Raw genomic sequence first — 20544 nt, forward strand, 5'->3', positions numbered from 1 at the left:
CCACCTGTTTCAGCTTAGTGGTAAATTGCATGCGCAAATATACCTTTTCGCGCATTGTTGCAATTTGCGACTACTCTGTACAAGCAATTTTGGAGTCGCTAATTTTTGACCCGCAATTTTGATAACGTAAAATGCATGAGCTAATATTGCGAGTCTGTATTTACTAACAAATTATGTTGGTCAATTCCAAATGCTTTTTGTAAATTGGAAACGCCCATTTTTGCATGCGCAAAACATTTTGTGACCAATTTTGTGCTTGCAAAATGGTCAGACATCTGGCCCAACGAGTTTAGGAACGTACCTTTAACATACAAAATGTTCTTCTATATGTCTTCTGCCTCTATATCTGCCCCTCCTATTGGCATCAATGTTGCTTGTTATTTCCTCATTCGCCCCCCTCCTTGATCGAGAGAAGCAGTTCCTGAGCTCATTCTATGGACTGAAATATATGTAATTTCCCTTTAAACAATACTTTGAGTTTGGATTGTTGGATTATCCCGGCTGGTGCATTATGGCGCTTAAAATCACCAATCATGCCTACAAATTCTTTTCGCCTTCCTGCTGCAAAACTTGACATATCCGAGTAAATCCTGAAAGAAAAGTTTTCAGGGGAGGTGAATAATTTTTTTGAAATGCCGGTGATAAAATCTGTTCTTTGACTCTGAAATTGCCAAAGTTGACCAGGATTGTTCTTGGGAATTTAGCATTTGAATTGCTGGTACGCGATGAGCCCTATTGATCGTCAGGTCGCCTATATCTTTTGCCCTTTTGGGGAGAACTACCTTGCGTATCACGTCACTTATAAATTGGACCGGTGATTTGCCCACTTGACGATCTTCAGGTATACTGACGAATCTCAAATTGGTACATTGGGCTCGATTTTCCATATCATCCAGTTTGAGTTGCAAATCTTCGAGTTCAGTTTGCAATTTGATCAAATTACTTCCATGATCATCGTGTTATGTTTCTATTGAGGATACCTTAAGATCAGCCTATGTCAAATGAGCTGAGAACTGATGGAAGTTTTCATTGAGCTGCCCCAGTTGTTCGTTGGTTTTCAGGTGTGCCAATTCCTGGGAGAGCTTCATATCACGTAGCTCGAGTAGGATCTAGTTGAGCATGGTTTTGATATTTGCAGATGGTGGAGAGTGGGAGATCAGTTCTGTCGCGTCTCGCTCTGTTCTGATTGATTCTTTCACAGGTGGCAGTATATGCTTGAATAAACCTTGTTCTGTTACCACATTGCAAGTTACGTCTCAAATGAGTATCGATTGTGGAGGGCCAGGTATTGGGAGATTAGATTGAAACATCACCTTTGGCCCTCCTTCATAAAAGAGAGGATATATTGACTTTTCTACTTTCTGGGGCGTCTCCTGTTGCTTGTCCTGGGGGATTGAAGGTGGTAGATCTGAGTGCACTATATTGGGATCAGGTTCTGACACTGGTGCTGCATCCATGCAAGGTGGGTTGTCCTTATTAGCACTTTAAACAAGATCCATTTTAATCTTTCTTACCCGCAAGGCTCTGTACCTGGCTCTACCTGGAGATGGAGATGGAGATACAGATGAGGACGGAGATGGAGTTCAGTGACTGGCGGGGCGAGATGCAATACCTGCAATATTTTCTTTTGACTGACATTTCTTCCTCCTTGTGTTGCCTATTCTTTTTTGCAGCTGTATGATCTCTAAATAGGCGATTCATTGCGTGGACGTTGCGCGATGTCTCCTTTTTTATGGCAATTTCGTCGTGACTTTTTGTAGCTAGTTTTAGTTAGGGGAAAGTGTAGGAGTTAGCACAAACTGGTCGCAAGCCACATCCGCAGTAGGTGGACCGCCTCCACGACCAGCTTAGCTCCCTCCTCTCTGGGTGGAGCCTAGAGCTCACCCACTGATCTACTTAACCCCCTGCTATTAGTTAAAACTTCTCATCCTCTATATCGCCTCTATATCTTCTTGGCATTATGGCATAGCCAGCCTGGCTGATCCTTAAAAAGATGTAATACCCAGGCCATCCCCCTCTGAAGAGTCTGTCTCTTCTCTGGTATTTTTCCCCCCTAATAATGCATAACTATAGCAAAATAGACTCAGGATGCTGGGTATTAAGGATCTAGAAAGAGGAGGGAAGCATTTAATGGGCAAATTAAATACAAATCAATTAGACCAATCAATTGTACCCTTTAATCCAAGACTCACCAGAGCCGTGATGTTGTGATGCCTTTCTTGAGCGTTGAACTTCCCTGGGATCCCCCCTGGATCACTGTGTGCAGCTCAATTTCTCCTCTCTCTTTTCCCCTTTTCCAGATGAGCCCCTACTCAGAAGACAAAAGACCAACAAAAGTCTTCTCTCGTTTTTTTTCTAAAATGTAAAAAAAAGAAAACAAGACCCTCTCTCCAGGTCACGGCAGCCAAATTCTTTCCTCCTCCCTCTTCTTTCCTTTGGCTGCGTGTAGGTCCAAGTGTCCCCTCTCGTCCCGTGGCAGCGTTTTCTGTGTTTTCGGCAAGCCGCCTTTTGGCCTCCTCAATCCCTGACAATCCTTTGCAGCAGTACAACCAGGGCCTATTTTTAGGTCAACAGCTTGCCAACCTGCAGTAACCTGCATCTTCCGATTTCCTCTTTGGAACTTGTTTGGTGACTTGTTCTCAGTCCAATTGACAAGAGAAAGATGTCAATTTTACTCTCAGGCCACTATCATAAGTGACACATTTGTGAAAATGTTTCAGCTGCATCATCAGAAAGACCTGGAATGTTTCAGCCAGGAATGTGATTTCATTTACCTGATTAGGTTTAACCTACCCTGATGTAAAATGGGCAAAAGCTTGAACTTTTGTGGAGGTTTCTCTGTCTAGGGTGATTCACCACTGCCTTACACAAAACACGAAAATTCTAATTCTAAGATCAAATAGGTGCCTATACGTCACTCAGTTTGCAGTGTGTTCTATGGCAAACACTCACTATTGACAGGATTCAATTTCAGTATATCCAGTACACTATCATTGTAACATCCTCCTTAGAGGCCCAATTGAACACGAAAAAGAATTACCCTAGAGGTGTTAAAGTAACTTGGAAAAGGCAAGCCATTAAAAGTTAGAGCACCAAGATTGCAAGTAAATGGGATCAAGAGAACGAGGCATGTACTACAAATGAGCATGTGGAAACTGGCCACAATTAGGATGAAACCCACAGGTCATTACAAGTTCAGTAACTTGTCATGAGCATGCCTACAAGCATATTAGCAATGTAGGGATGCACCTTGTATGGACCACATATGGACAGTGGTTTAAACACAAGTCAGCCTCCACCTTTGAACACATCCACAACAGTACCCCATACGACCTTGATTGAAAAGGGCAAGCATTGATGTAAATTATAGAATTTTAAATATGAACAACCCTTTTCGCGAGAAAAAGTTATACATGTGCACCGATAGTAGAACATCTACATACAAGTGCAAATTTAGTACTTTTTGCAATTTACCAACATGCCCAGCATTCCAGCCCAATTTAGGGGCCCCTCACCAGATATGCGTTTCAAGGTGTACTATTGAAAATGTCATGTGACATGTCCCTGGGGTCTATTCTTCCATAAAGAAAGTAGAATTCCAAATAGCTGAAGTTCTGTGCAAATATATATATATATATATTTCTGTTTTGTACAGAGAAAACTTTTTTCCCCATTGAGAAAGGACTTCCTTTTTACCTCACCCAATATGGGGGTCATCCTTTACCCTTCCCATCCTGGAAGGGGAGTTACTCCATCGTGGGCTCTCCGACTATTTCCAGTGAGGGAAGAGGTTGGATAGGAGTTTGGGAATGCCCACAAGCGCACGTTTGTGGCCTTTTCTAAACTTCCAAGACAAACTGCCTCTTGGAATGCCCACTTCCCACCCTTTTAGTGCAGGTTTGTAAACACTCATTGGAGAGAAATCCACAGCAGTAAATACATCTACGTCTGCCAGGAATTCACAAAGGGAAAATGAAGGTATTGCTGCTTCAAATTTACATTAAGGGCTGAAAATACCTACATGAAAAAGTCCCTAACAGAGTGCAATAATGGAAGAATCCATCTCCCAAATCGGATTACAAACTGTTTGGAGTCATATTCATCAATATACGCAAGAAATGAAAACTGACATCACTACTAATCACATGCTTCATGCAACATATTGACTCAGAAGTCAAGGTAGTCAATGAGGTGAGGGCATGACAATAACTCATAAGATCCATGAACAGCTCATCACAAAAGCTAAAGCAACCTACTACAAAAATGCCATTATGACAGCTACTTTTTAGAGTCTATCAAGCACGGAGTTCCCCCAACAACAGACATTAATCATGTGCATCCTCCAAGAAGAACTGCTCAGCATCAACAACTTCTGAAGCACAAGAAAGACCTGATGAAACAACAAGCTGAGAGCATACCCGTGGCAGAAATCCCAGGTCACTTGCACCACACAATGAGCTGAAAGGGTCGAACTTCCACACCCTTTCCACTGACGATCTGGCAACCCTAATCTAGAACCTGAAGGCTACATCATAACACAATGATACAATCAATCAGTAGATTTTTAGAATGCTTCTTGTCACCCGTTAGGGTATCCAGGCATCGGCATGGGCCAGTTGGTTAGCTGAATAGCCAGGTCTTCAGGGACTTTCAGAATTCTGAAAGAGATGGGGAGGTCCATAGATGATAGCTCAATCCATGTCTTTGCTACGTAGGAGAAGGAGCGACCCCCGCATCTGCTATGTCGAATGCGGGGGGTCAGGGTTAGAGAAAGGGACGATTAGCTGAGGTGTTTGGTGGGCTAGAAGAAGTTCAGCGGTGGTTCAAGTAGGCAGGTCCGCAGTTGTGAAGGACTATGTATGCATGGGTCAGGAGCTTGAACTCGAATCTTTTCTGTACAGGGAGTCCGTGGAGTTCTTTGAGGTAGGCGGTGTTGTGGGTTAGTCTGGGGAGATCCAGGATGAGTCTGGCTGTGCCGTTCTGTATGGTTTGTAGACGTCTAAGGAGGTGAGCTGTGATCCCTGGGTAGAGAGTGTGGCCGTAGTCCAGTTGGCTGAAGATGAGGGCCTGGGTCATGGTACATCTTGAGCTTTGGGGTAGCTATTTGAATATCTTGTGAAGCATGTGAAGGATGAAGAGGCAGGACGATGAGATGGAGTTGAATTGTGTTGTTGTGGTTAGCTTGTTGTCCAGAACGATACCTAGGTTCCTAGTGTGGTCAGTAGGAGTAGGAGTAGGTCTGAGGTCTGAGTTCTGAGTTCTGAAGAGCATCAGGATGCATCCCATGGGGAGATTTTGTTTCAGAAAATAAGTACCTCTGTCTTGTACGAGTTGAGTTTCAGGCAGTTGTCCTTCATCCAGTTGGTGACATCTGTCATACAGTTGTGGAAGTTGGTCTTGGTGTTGGTGGTGTCTTCAGATAGGGAGAGGATTAATTATGTGTTGTCAGCATAGGATATGATGTTGAGTCCATGGGTTTTGCCAATACTACAGAGGTGTCATTGAAGTGTTGAAGAAGGTGAGACTGAGTAATAATACTTGGGTTACTCCACAGATGATTTCCTTGGGTTTGGAGGTGAAGGGGGAAAAGCAGACTTTTTGAGTTCTCCCGGTGAGGCGATCCATCTGAGAGCGGCTCCTTGGATGCCTATGTTGTGCAGCCTTGTGATGAGTGTGTGGTGGGAGACCATATTGAAGGCTGACGAGAGGTCCAGGAGGATCAGGGCTGCAGTCTCTCCTCAGTCTAGTAGGGCTTGGATATCGTCAGTAGCCACGATGAGGACTGTTTCAGTGCTGTGGTTGCTGCGGAATACAACCTATCATCAATCATGAAGAACATATCCAAAGAAGTACTGAATATTGTGTGTGTCCCTTCTGTAATGCATCTTCAGGGATGATGTCCAGACCAAATAGTTCCTGCCAAAAATGCAACTGAATCACGAATCTGATGACTTTACGTACTACTGCCCGATTACACACTAGCAATTTCTTTGGAAAATCATCAAGAAGACTTTGAAAACCTGCTCTGTGGTGCGTTCAAATGCAGTTCTCTCCTGCAACACTAACAGTCTTGTCTCAATGTAGCAGAGAAGCAGCAGTAATTCAAGTGATTGACAATGTCTCTTAGATAATGGTAAGTTCTGTCTTCTCATCCAACTTGTTCTACAGAGCACCTTTTTACATCACTGATTGTCAAAGCCTCCGAATCATCCTTGTACGTGGAAGGAGCTTCTACAGCCCTGCCATACAACAGTTTGAGTAATACTTTAAGAATACAGCCTAACTGTTACAGATGAGGTTCCCCAGGTCCCATATTACTCCCCCCCCACACACACACGCGACTCAATTTTCTTGCCACTAATTTTTTCACAAGGTGCGCTTGATAATTCAGGTAGATAACATGGGGATCAGCAATCACCATTAAATGGGTACCATTTGGCTCTAACTGGCAATCTCGCCTAGTCACAACGTCTACCTGCTGAAGAATTGCAACCATTCAAGCATGATTGTACGGTCTATCTCAAGTTCAACCCAGGCAAGATGGAGTGTGCTCTCATTGCCACTGTCAGTTAGGAATTTTAGGTCTGGGAATGGTTCAATAAATTAATCTCCATATCTTTGCATCACAACTCATCTGTGGAGCCAAATCCATTAGCTTCCACAACGATAAAAGCCACAGCTATAGTATATATGCTGCACATATGGCAATTACTCATTAAACTATTCCTACCAGATATGGCTGATTGAATGGCTGTTCGGGCACTGGTTCTACCTAATCTTCGCAGCAGAAATGCTCTATTGGCTAGAATCCCTGAGACTCACATGACACAGTGTTTTTAAATGGGCCAATACTGTCTGGTACTGAGTACTGGCCCTTTTTTATTTAGCGAGGGAGAGTACCTGTACTTTCAAAAGAGACATAAAACTTTTAATTGGAGAGTACTGGCAGCACTTCTCAGAACCAAGCAGGTACTCTGATACAGAGTGCCTGAACTTCTGTTTTTCCATTTCAAGCACTGACCTGACACACTTGAAGAGTGTTCTTCTTTTAGCAGGCTGCATCGTCAAAAGTCATTGGATATTCAGGAGGGTAACACCAACTTTTAGAAAACTTCACTGACTCATAATGCCCACCACCATCACCTTCAAAGTTCAAGCTATCCACCAGGCTTCAACAAATACACAGCATCATCACCAAACGAGAATCCAGGAAGTGCAGGAAGGAAAAGACCAGATGCTAGTCCGTTCCTACTACTCCACGAAGGTGTGAAACTCCTTCCCAGGTGAATCCAACAGGCACATTTCTCCTCCACTTTAGAAATAGCTCAGAATCCTTCACTTCAAGCAATTTTTCACTGCAGTGTGATCTCCAAATTACTTTGTAGTCTGGAAGAAAGCCCTCCCTGAATCTCCCAGTGCAACCTTACCTTTCATTCCCAGCCCAGTCGTGCCCAGCGCAGAGACTACCCTTGCCAAATGACTGCTTCTCCTGCAGCCCTCACCTCTTTCCTCAATTAGATGTTCTAATTCTCCCTCTCACATCAGCCCTCCCTCCTTCTTCTGTCTCTTGATGCAATGCATCCTCCTTCTATTCTACAGCACTGTGTTGCTTTGTAGCTGGGTTTGAGCAGCATGAATGTGCATATATGCATAAGTAAAGTAACAAAACAAAATTAGGAACTACCCGTAGTGCAGGAGGCATTAGATTGCATGCAACTGACCCATAACCGTGCAACGAACTGTACATGAATGCAGAATTTACCTTCAGATTCCAGCATATAGCATTTTTCAGGCGTCCACTAAAATGGGCATGCAGTTAATTATATACTTTATAACAGCCTTTCCAGTAATTCCCCAAGCTGCACACTAAGGTGCACACAAATGCAGACAAGAAAGTGAGTGCACTTATCAAATTCCCTTTGTTTACACAGTTTCCCTTTGCAGTGACACAATATGTAGGCAGCATCACACATTGTATGGCAGGCATTAGGCTACACAGAAAAACATTGCTTTTAAGACCACTTTGCCTGTACTTGAGTTACATCTCTTTGTGAACCTTTGTACTTTAACATTTCTTGTAGTGCTTGGACAGCTCTATAAGGACCAGAGCCCAGCAATACTTGTGTAGTGCTGCTATAAAATACCTATTGGCTTTGAAATGGAAACACACTGTCTACTGACAATGTCATGGATTTACAGAGCCTTGTCAGGTATCTGGGGACCGAACCGTTATGAATCTTTGTATATTCATGTGTATTGGACGGATCAATCTTTATAATTTTTAATACTATGGCTGAATCAAAATGTACATCATCTACAAACGTGTCTGCTTCAAAGTAAACCCTGCTAGCAGTATTTGGTGACATTTGGTGCAAAGTATTGTTTATAAAGCGTATAGGAATGAAGTTCTGCAGAGCGCTGTGTAGGAAAATTTGGTTTAAGTGTTTGCTCCACTCTTAAACTGATCTTGGACTTGTGTTGAAAAACGACATTTTTGGAACGTATTTGTTCTGGCTTGATTAGACGATGCAGACGAGGTTCATAGACCTACTAGGACGCCCAAGAAAAGGTGGTCTTAAATGTAAAATACAGTAGGAAGATGTTCATCACTGTTGTAGACTCGCTGGCAGATAAACACTAGGCAATAATGATATATTAAAGTTTGCACAAAAACGGAAGCTTGGAGACCCACAGTATTGGTCAAATAACTCTCCAGGCTTTTTATTAATGGATCCAAGCAATTCCAAAGGTAAAACTCATTTGGGAACGATTGAAAACCTATATCCATCATCCTGGCCCCTCCTTTTTTCTCTAAAATAATAAAGAGTCCAGACTTTGTTCAGCCTCACTCTTTCCACCAATAATCGTTAAAGCACTGTGGTCAGGCTTAGTCTAATGGTCATCTTATTGCGAGGACATGCAGGCTGCCTCACTTACCTCTAGACCCCTGAAGGAGAGAAGAATGTGGAGGAGGGAGGAAACCCTGCAGAAGACCTGTGAACTTGCGTACAAAATGCCGGTTTTCTGACAGTAGAAGGGCTGGTGGTTTTTACATGGCCGACCGCAAGACGAAACAAAAAACGCGGGAGGGCTGTAACATCCTTTGCTGCAACCCTGAAGACAGCGGATCCTGAAAGGACGCCTCTGCGCGGCAGATAAACTCGAATCAACCAGCTGTAAATGGTTGAAATAAGCGCACTTCAGATTTAATACGTGTAATCTTCTCACAGCCTGCTTTGGTTGCGAGAAAACCTTTCATCAAATTCATGGCTGCTCGTGACCCCTGTGCCGAATTTCCTTTCACATTTCCCTTTCTAAGGGGTGAGATTATTTTTTTTATGAAGCGGCGCACAGAAGAGTAATGCAGTATGAGACATACAGAAATTGCCACGGGGCATCGTGTTCACGTCATTGATGGTGTGTAGACGGTCCATTCTCTGACTGTCACCGAGCTGCCACGCGCTCGGCCAGGCGAACTGCAAGGGCGCGTGCCTTGAGGGAACGCAAAACTGTGCCTCGAATCCGCATTTTACTTCCTGTGCTTCAACTCAATACATACAACAGAATAAATACGCAGATGTGGGGGGAAACAAGCCCTCGGTGTTCTTAATAAATGCTGGACAGAAGTGTAGAAATTATTTCACGTGAAATTACGAAGTCTTAACAATTACTAATCTTTTAACCCTTTTGAACTCACGTGTTAAAACATGGTCAGTGTTCTAATCAGGGGCGTAGCTTCAGGGGTGTGTTTTGGGGTGTTACACCATCCTAATAATTCTATAGTAAAAGTTTGGGTACAGGTGTATTCAGTCCGGTATTGTGAGGAGTTTTCTGGATTTCACCTGGGATTTTTGCATACACACACAGACAAAAACACGCACACACACCCTGTCTTTTCTCTGGTTTGAAGGTCTTAAAAAATGCTAGCAAAGTGCTTTGTTTTAAATGCCCTCTTACAGTTTGCACCCTGCTTCCTTGCCACCACCTCTCAAACTCTGCTTCTGCACTGCTTCTCTTTTAACGTATTTTAACAAGAAATGCCAGCATGACAGTTGGAAAACCTGGCGCTCATTCCCCCCTCCAATGCCCCCCCCCCCCACCTCATCTTACTGACCAAGCTACGCCCCTGCCTCTAATAGTCATTGTGGGCTACCTAACTTCCTGCCAGGGCCTATCACCTATTCTGACGCTTCTCCTACCCACTGCACACCATCAAGTGGAAGGGCAAAGAAGCTGCAAAGGTGAACAATTAATCTTCGTCATGTTTTTGTACGATAGAAACGTGAAGCACACTTTAACTTGGTAGTAGTAAAAATCACTTCTATTATATTTGGCACATTTGTTTTTTTCGACTTTGCAAAGTGTATTCCAATCTGGGCATATGATATCAGTGGCGGCTGGTAGGAACGAGGGTGGGGGGCGGGAGGGTGGAGGACAATTTAAACAAAAAAAAGTACCTTTTCTGACAGCCACGTCCCTCCTCCGCTTCTCTGCTCCGGAAGAAGCTGCCGTACGCACCCTGCAAACAGGCTGCCCTGAGCCAATCACAAAGGTGCAATACAGCGCTGTGATTGGCCTGAGCGCTGTGAATCAGTGCTCAGATCTGTGACAGGGAGCCTGTGCATATTCCCCACCATGCTGTCCATTATAGCCTGGTGGGGAATATGCAAAGAGCGCATGGCTGCATGGTCGGCCGAAAACAGCCGGCCAAGCAGTAATGTGCACTTAGTGTACACAATCCTCTCCTCCCACCCTGAGCCCCCAGCCCGCCCGCCCTAACCCAGCCTGCAGCAACCAAAAAGAAAACAATAATAACCTTGTTATTATCATTTTATTTTTTCCCTTTTCACTTCTCAATGAGCAGTGCGGTGACACTCCTCCTTAGCGAAGAGACGCCACTGGCATATGTATTTAACATAAGGAAAATGGGATCTGGAATTCCTCTAATGGTGAACTTGCACTGTTTTTTTAGTAGTTGGAGCACCATGGATCTTATGTATCAACGCATTTCCCTACAGTCACAGAATGGGTAAAACCATGTCCTGCATCAGTCAGATATCCTAATTTGGGAACTAAAAGATCATCACTCCTACTGTATGAAGAAGGGTGCACGGCACATACATGTAGTGATTTACTACTTACTCATTCATGGAATCTGTTTCGTTCATTATTTTCTGTAAAGCAAAAGGAGGTGGTAACGCACAGCATTTGAAAATTCTTTTAGTCAGTTACTGCTAAGTGAGCACTGGTAATCTATGTGCATTTTATGCTTGTTGGCAATCATCAGATAAGAGTATTCATACCTTGTCAGGATAATGGTGTCAGTAAGTTGGTTCTTCAATCAGTTTAAATTTGATATAAGCCAGGCAATACGTGCACATCCTTAGTACTCAGACAACCCAATAAAATAAGACCATTCATTGCAGGTTTAACCAACACACATCATAGCATATCAGCATGGGTTCAGGCTGGGATTAATACTACGTCCTTTATCAAGAACAGCTATTAGCTGATACCTAGCAGCCAGTCCCCAATTCAACATTGACACATTCAAGGGATTGATTCATAAATCTATCTTAAAATGTCAAAAATCTACACATTGTAGCCTCCCCCCCCCATGATTTGCATACATTATTGACTTTTAGGGAATACTTTTTTTTATTCAAAGAGTTTTATTTAGAGAAGAATTTTAGGTATAATATAACATTGCAAACTATACAGGTATTGTATTAAATTTAAACACACAGATACAAATTATGTAAATGGCAAAAAGTATTAGTATGAGCGAAGAAGTGCTGCACAAAGTCTAAAAAAATGAGTTTTAAAGGAAGAAGAGAAAGGACAGAAAAAGAGAGAAAGAGAAGAAAAGAGAAAAATAAATAGAAAAAGTCAACTAGTATCCATATGAACTATACAAATTGAAAATATTAAATGTAGCAGATTAAACAACAACTATTACAAGATTAAATAATAAATACAGTAGTAGAATACATTTAGCTGCAATGAGAAGTACCAACATTCCTAGCAATGTGCCACTGATAAATAGTAAATGCCATCCACAATCGATTACGTTTGGCTGATAACTGAAAAGAGCTGAGGCTATATCTTTATAGCCTGTTGTGATGACACAATGGATTCTACCAACAATGAACAGTAATTTTGTCTGTGGAATTGGAAGTAATAAAATAAATGGCAACTGAAATCAGAAGATCTAAAACTTTCCCAAGTGTTCTGTTTGTAGACCAAACACATACAGACTACCCAAAAACAATAAATCACGTGAAAGAAGTATGTGAACCTGGGTAATAGCATTAATGTGGTTCGACACCGGAGACCAGAAAGTGGATAGAGTTGGATTAAAAAAAAAATGAAAGTAGGTTCCTGGATGAGAATTGCATCGCCAGCAAGTATCTTTATATCAGGCTCGGTCGGCTCAGGTAAGATCGGTGGGGAGGTGGGGCGGGGTGTCGGTTTAGTCAACAGACGATGTGATAGTAAAAATTAAGTGAAAAAGTAAATAAAACCACTTACCTTGCACTCGCTGCATTGCCGAGTCAGCGATGCGATTAGTGCAAGTTAAGTGGCTTCATTTGTTTTTTTAATTAATTTTACCTATCCTGTCGTCTGTCGACTTCCCCCCACGATCCCACCCCGGCCCACCGCCCCACCGCTCTTACCCTAGCCAACCGTGCCTGCTTTACATGTGAGTTTAGCCTTGAAGAGATGAACAGAAGTATAAAATAGTCTATTATGGAAAAAATATAAAGTTTGGATGAGACTAGTGGCATGTGCAGTAGAATAAATTTTGTACCAAACGCCATCCTGCAAAGAGGTCAGTCATATACAGTGCAAGTCAGATACTCACAATATTTCTATGATTGTTCTGGCCCTGTCTGGGTCAGGTAAACTAAGGTGCTTATAGATGACAGCAGTTTTGGAGTGTATGAACGATGCAATTGGGTGGGAAGGTGAGTCAAGATGGGAAGTAACAGGAGATAAGTATTGTATGAAGGCATGGTCTACCAGGACGGAGAGCTCATTATGCTGGGTGCTCATGGTAGATGAGAGGTTGTATGAGGAAGAAAACTCAGCAAATGAAATTTGAGAGCCTGAGTGGTGTAACTGTGAGAGAAGATGGCCTCCATCAATGAAGAGCTTCTCACCAAACATCAACTCCTACAGAACACTGCCGCCAGACTGGTACTAAATCTTCCTTCACCGTTCCCATCAGCACCAAGTTTGCAAGCTCTTCATAGGCTTCCCATCAGGAAACAAATCCGTTTCAAGATCATGTGTCTCATACATAAGTCCATGTACGCGAATGGGCCAAGTTATCTTGCCAAAAAACTCAACTGATACTTACCTAACAGGACCCTCAGGTCAGGAACCAAACATATCGCTCCTCTCAGGATCCGTACTGCCTGGAATGGCGGTAGATCCTTTTCACTTCTGGCCCCTATTTTGTGGAATGAGCTTCCATTGCAGTTGCGTATGGTTATTGATCATAATCAGTTTCGGAAAAGGTTAAGAACTTGGCTCTTCTGATCACTCTTCTTACCCTATTGACGTCTTTTGATCCCTTCTCTGGATTTTGCCAGCGCTTTGAGACCCTCGAGTGATATGTGCGCTTAATAAAATCCTATGACTAGAGGGAATACATCTTTGTTCACCCAAGCTTTCCATCTTAAAGTGGTGGTTTGGGTGAGTATAGAAGAATTAAAGGATGAATGAATAGTTGCTTGGATGAATAAACAATAGAGCTCTTCTGGAGATAGGCATGCTGCTCACCTACTTCACTTACTTGGTTTTATGATTATCAAAGCTATGGTTGAAAGTGGACAGTATTTTAAGTTTTGGTCTACTCCCTTGACTCACTGTATTTGTTAAGCGAGGCAGATATGTATCCCACCCATCATCATTCATCACCCTCCTCCCTGCCCATGGCATTTTGCCTCCCATGACCTAATTCCAATAGGGTTAAATTCATGACTGCAGTTTTGGCTGTGCAATGTGAATCTGCTCCAGTAACTGTGGCATTTACAAAGTTTTCAATGCACTGCCCACCGAACACACAAATTGTGATTCCTTTCGCCCGCTCAGTCACCTCTTAGTACTTCACTCCTTTATTCTTTAGTAAGTTCTTCCGTCCCATCAAACCGGAAAACTGAAACATCAATTCTTGGCATGTGCCATATTTTTATGGCCATGTGAACAGATTCATAAATATATATTTCATGGTTTCCCATTACATATTTATGCCTGTTCAAATGCTCGACTTTCATCAACTACTGTGACTTAATAAGCCAAAACTTAGTCACGTGATGATGATCTGTGACACCCCACTATTCTATAGCAAAAGCTCTACCTACCTGGCCTAATCCCTCTACCTGCCCCTTGCAGTAAAGTAAGTCAAGTTTCCATTCCTTACTGCCCCGGGAATTAATTTGTTGGAAATAATTTGTGGTAGAGGGTGAGGCCAGTGAGTAAAGTGGGACTAGGTGCCTTATTTCAAGTTTGCCATATGGGATACTCTGTGACGAACGTGCCAAATACAATCTATTCATCCAGTTCCTTTCCCCGTAGTGCAGTGCCTTCCTGCAGGATTTTCTATTAAATCGCACGACCAGAGGGCAAAAGCAACAATTCACAGTAGAGGAAGTTGTGCAAGCAATCAAGGCACAAAAGCCTCATAAGGCGGCCGGCCCAAACAAAATTCCATCAGATGTCTTTCTTAACCAGTTAACTTTTTGGTTCCCAGTTCTAACCCGAACCTACCATCTGAATTCTAAGAGATATCCCATGATTATGGCGGAAATCAATAATCGTGCCTATTCATAAAAAAGGCACGAGAGACCTTGTTACTAATTATCAGCCGATTTCATTACTTGATGGCGTGGGCAAACTATTCAGAAAACTACTCTTATCCCGCTTACACCAATGGCTAGATGACTTGGATTTGATAACCCCATACCCAGCTGGGTTCAGGAGGAGACAGAGTATAGTAGATCAGGTTTTCAGACTGAATCTAATTTGCTCTAAATATACACACCTTAAAAATTCTCCATTCTACCTGGTTTTCGTCTATATCCAAACAGCCTTTAACAGCGTTGATCATCCCACGTTCTGGCAAATCTTAAACAGAATGAACATCCCTGATGACATCTTGAATCTCAAAAGTGCTCTGCACTCCGGCAACACCACAAGAATCAGATACAGCACAAGAGGCAAATATACAACTGAAATAACAATCAAGCGAGGTGTTAAACAGTGTTGTGTCTTCGCCCTCACACTTTTTAACTGCTACATAAATGACATTGTTATAATTCTGAAAAACCTTAATTTGGATGTGAAAGCAGGCAATGACTACATCCCAATCCTGCTTTTTGTTGATGACGCCGTATTGTTGAGCAGAACAGAGATATCAATGCATCGTCTATTGGAAGGCTTTGATTCCTTTTGTACAGCAAGGAAATTGTCTATTAACGTTGATAAAACTAAATATATGATCTTTAACCAAAAGAAAAAACTGTGAGCCACTTTTAAGGTTTACAAAGCACCCTTAAATCAAGTATCCAATTATGATTATCTTGCTATTGGACTTCAGTGAAATCACCTATCCTTACCTACAAAATGAAATCAAGGGCTGCTTGTACATATGGCACTGAGGTATGGGCATAGAAGAAAAGCACAGAAATACAAACCACTGAAAACAACTTCATTCGACGTTTAGTACAACAGTGGCCTGGTACGCCAATGTTGGCTTTGAGGACGGATTAAGGTATAGTAAAAATTGAGGACTATATTGCATTAGCTCCACTAAAATATTGGCTTCGCATATGGTCCAGAGCTGAACTGGTAACATATAAACTCACATTGCAAACATTATGAAGCAGCAAGATTATCACAAGCTACCATGGTTTGCTCTTTTGTCAGATGTTCTGACTGGTACTGCCTTGACTAAATATTGCCATCATCCTGAAATGATCACAAAGGATAGCCTTGATGTGGTACTTGAGACATATTGGCACCATAAACAATGAACAAACTTGAGCCATCTAGGTGCCCTATCAAATAGCTACTTTGCCTTTAACCAAGACTTGGTTCCGATTGATCGTCTTGATGATATTTATTCAGCAGGAAAAAGAGCCCTTTATCCCAAATTTAGATTAGGTAATTCACCAGTGGCTTTTGTGACTAAAAGATGCCTGAAATCACCAGGTGATGGATTGGAGCAGTGCCCCTCCCCCATTGGAGGCTGCGAAACGTTAATACACTTTCTTTTGTTGTGCCACTTTCCTTACCGCATTTGTAGACATTATCTGCGACCAAGCTTTCTTACATTTAAGATTAGAACTTGCAAAGAGGCGGAGGCTCTCTGTATGAGAACTGATGATAGAGCTATTATAGTGGCTGTTTCATCCTACATTTATTCAGCAAGGAAACAAAGATCAGTTGTACACTTAAAATTTAACATCAATAGCATTGAACAATCTCTAATGGAGTCGCATTTGTTTATGTTAGCACGCAAGCACTTATACATTACTATTTATATACTAAGTGTTTTTTAGCTTGATTGCCAAACTTAGCGAGCTATGCCAAAGGTATTATTGTTGAAAGTATGTGCATTAATAAAATGATTGGCTTGGCAAAAAAGAAGCTTGCCTTTAAAACGTATTGTTTTATAATGTATAAAGGAAAAAGTGGTAGATATTTTCTATCCATGTGAGAAACAGGAGCTAAACCTTTAGCATAGGAATTAAGATGATTTTAAAATAACTACACAGTTTTTAAAGGATTATTAATGGGATTGTAGTATTTTATCATGGGATTGCTGATTAAAAACTGAGTAGTATATTGAATTTTAATTGTTATGGCTTATTCGGCTGAAAACAATAAAACATTGTATTGCATTGTAGCGTACTGCATAGTTTTCCCCACCGTCTACGTACGGCATACAGGATATTCTCATTTTATACATGACATATGTGGTATAGTATCTTATCTGTATTATTCATATGCCTCTTTGGAGTCAGGGTAAAATGTGAAAGGCATTTGGAGAAGTGCAGGGCCATTGGAATGAAAGTAAGATAATTGTCCACTACAGCTGTCTCAGCTGCAGGCAGCAGAGAGTAGCAAAGTTCCCGATGCGCTGGACAGCATGCCTCCATTAATTTAGCACAACTTGTACTCTATAGTGCATAATGTCTTAATCATTAATGAGAGGTAATTTATTTTTATTTTATCACACAATGTATGTACTGCTACTGTGCCACCCACTATTTAATTCTAAACATGTGTTTACCCAGAGCATTGTTTACAATTTGTCTTTTTTCTTTTTGTTTTTCTCTTGATATAGCTACTCCTGGGGGTCCATTACCACCACCAACTAGGCAGGAGATAGCAGCCCGGCTGTGATGGCAGAGGTTGGTGACCATCCAGTCAGAATACTGGTGGATTGTGGCCCTGGAGGAGGAAGAGGCAGAAATAGCTGCCTCTGACCTGGGCCCCAGTTAAGCAAGCCATCCACAGCCTCCAGTCTCCCGGTCATTACATCACCAGAGCCGTCGAATGCTACTGTGCCCAACTGCCACTGCTGACAGTGCCTCCGCTCATTCAGGGTATTCCAGTGCCTCCTCCTGCAGTGGATTGACCATTTAGAGAGCTGTGTTGAGAGCCGGCTGGGAAGGATTGAGCAGATTCTGGATCAGCTTCAAACCTGAATTGACGATGCCCTTTTCTAAGCCCTTTTTAAATTTCTTTGTTTTGGTGGGGTTTTCCCTTTGAACTTCCTTCTTCTAGCTGTTGATCAGGTAGTCCCACCCCGAGTCCATCCATCCTCCTCCTGACTCCGAGCAGCTCTGTCCCAGTCCCAATCTGAGCAAGATAGACATGTAGTGCAATGCGGTTGAAAAACAAGTAGGGAAACAGAATTGCAGTACTGCGTATAGAATTGTGTTTGTTAACTAAAGTGACTGGTGTGGTCTTTAAAGAATCTGAAAAAATGAGTGGACTCTACAGGTACATTTTTTCTAAGTAAGTTTAAAAAGGCCAATCACCTTCAGGAATAATGATTACCCATCAGATACCAAACATTGGCATTCATCATAATTAAGTTTAGTATTAATTGAACACCCTCCCTCACTGTCTGCCATCACATAAATCATCAATAATCACTCACAATCACTCACTAATTGTTGCAATAGTTGTAGTTGCCTCTAGCAATCCAAGCATGGGTAGGTTAGGTAGTAGGTACACAATTGTATCTTTGACATAGGCAGCACATTGGAATTTGGTATTGACACTCTAATCTTCTGGGGTAGCCCTGCTAAGTGATGCAAAAAAGGATAGGCAAGTGAGGGAGGCAGGCATTGTCTCCAATGTCATAAAGAAATTGTGGAGGCTTCTTTACTGTACACTGGTCCAAGTCCAATCCAAACATATATGTGACTAAAGAATGGTGGGGCAGCGTATATCTGACACAAACATAATGTTCCCTTGACTACTTTTTTTTGCAAAGAAAGAAGTTCGACAACAAAAAATTAAAAAGTTCTATGATGGCACTGGCATACTCAGTCCAGGAAGTAGAGTTCGTCCTCAAACTCAGGTGGTTCACCCAGAAGTTGGTCAGCTAACACACTTGATTCTGACCAATCATCCTCCTCCTCCTCCTGTGCTGTTTAAAGAACAGTGTAATCGTGTGGTATGAAATGTTGGTTTATTTTGATCATGATCAATCCCTCCACGTTTTGAGGCAAAAGACTGGTCCTTCTCACTGTAACAACTGTGCCAGCTGTACTGAACAAGCTCTCAGCAGAAACACTGGCTACAGAACCAGCCAGATACTTTATTGCCAACCTGCTGAGCTCTGGCCATTAGCAGATCTTCTCATACCAATCCATCAATGGTTTTGACCCACATAGACCTCTTTTGGTCATCCAGATACTCATGGAACATCCTCTGAATGGTCATTGGTGCTGCCACTTGCTCAACCTCTTTTGCCTTCACCTCTGAACTGGACTTAAGCCCTGCCGCCATTTGATACTAAGTTAATAAAGAGGTTGTGGACAATTCTTGCATTTAATTTGTTGTTGCCGCCTGTGTTCTTGTTGCTGGTGTTAGCTGCCATGTGACAACAGGACTGCCCTCTCTGGAAGTTGAAGGCAGCACCCTAGAATTGCAGAGTGGGACTCTAAGTTTGTGGCACAGATGTACTTTTTGGTCAAGATGATGTCATTTTGCAGCCTTGCATTACATGCCAAGCGAAGGATTAAGCTCTCAACTAAGGTATGCGCTTCTGTGTTTTTCATTCACAGCTGCGAATGTGAACCTTTCAAACACCTTATTTAGCTTGTCCTGTAGCAGATGCAACAATGTGATAGCTTGGCCCATTGTACTGTCCTTCTTGGTAACTTACCATGTGAAAACCTCAAAAGGGAGTAGCATCTGTGTCAGGCATTTGACTAGCCCCCCCCCCCCATTTGTCCACATCCATTGTGATAGCTTTCCCACCCCGAAACCGGTCCTAGGATGCTTGATTCTGGTCCAGGGAAGACATGGCTTGGCAGTTCGGGCTGGACTGTTCCCATGAGGCACAGGGTTAAGACTGATTTGCATATGGCTATGTCTGAACTGGGGTGGCGTGGTGAGCAAAATAACGATGGATTAAACCCAGATCTGTGACTGGGGGTGAATGTTTTGCCAATGTGCAACATTCCGTCATCTTGTGTGTTTTGGTGTATAGCTTTCCCACTTTCATCTTCTTCTCTTTGAATACCATGGTCATTGATTGGCCTGTACTGCTCAAACAGAAATTGCAACATATGATAGGCCGAGTTCCAACATGTTGGCACCTCTTGAATCAGGGCTTTAACTGGTACTTTATTAGCATGCTGAATAATCTGCAACTGCTTCCGGGGTTTAAAAGAACGGCCAAAATGAGTACAATTCATCTGCAGGTGGTCAGTTTGTTGCTGACTATGTCTTCTTTTTTTAGGAAGTCTTGCACAACCAGGTTGATGGAATGCACCAAACACAGGAACCTGAAATAGCCACTGACTGCCATGGCCTAATTTATGTTGCTGCCATTGTCCGTAGCAACAAGAGTAGATAGTTTTTGCTTTACCCAGATCCAGTGTGCAGGGATGCACATGTAATCAGTCGCCTGACAACTGGTCCACGTGTCTCTCGTCAGATGGATAGTGTGAACAACACTTTGCTGCAAAACTTGTCCAACCAATTGCAGCACATCAAGATGCAGCACTGGAACAGCAACTCTGGCAAAATAGATCCACAAAAGAAAAAAGGAGAAGGTCCAGTGCTAACATTTTAGCCAGCTTTCCATTGTACAAACGTATTGTTGGGTGATTCAAGTCATAGGGCACCTCCTGCTCAAACACGTCTATAATAGTAGCCTGGATTCTCTTCTGTTCTGGGGTCACTGACACAGGCTACTTGGGAGAAGTAGGTGGTGGTAGACTCAGTGTGCCTGGTGGTGGGGCAGTCACTGTATTCTATGGTGTCTTCATCTGACTCTGAGCCTTATTG

This window comes from Triturus cristatus, chromosome 8 (assembly GCF_964204655.1).
Source record: "Triturus cristatus chromosome 8, aTriCri1.1, whole genome shotgun sequence".
In the NCBI taxonomy this organism is placed as follows: domain Eukaryota; kingdom Metazoa; phylum Chordata; class Amphibia; order Caudata; family Salamandridae; genus Triturus; species Triturus cristatus.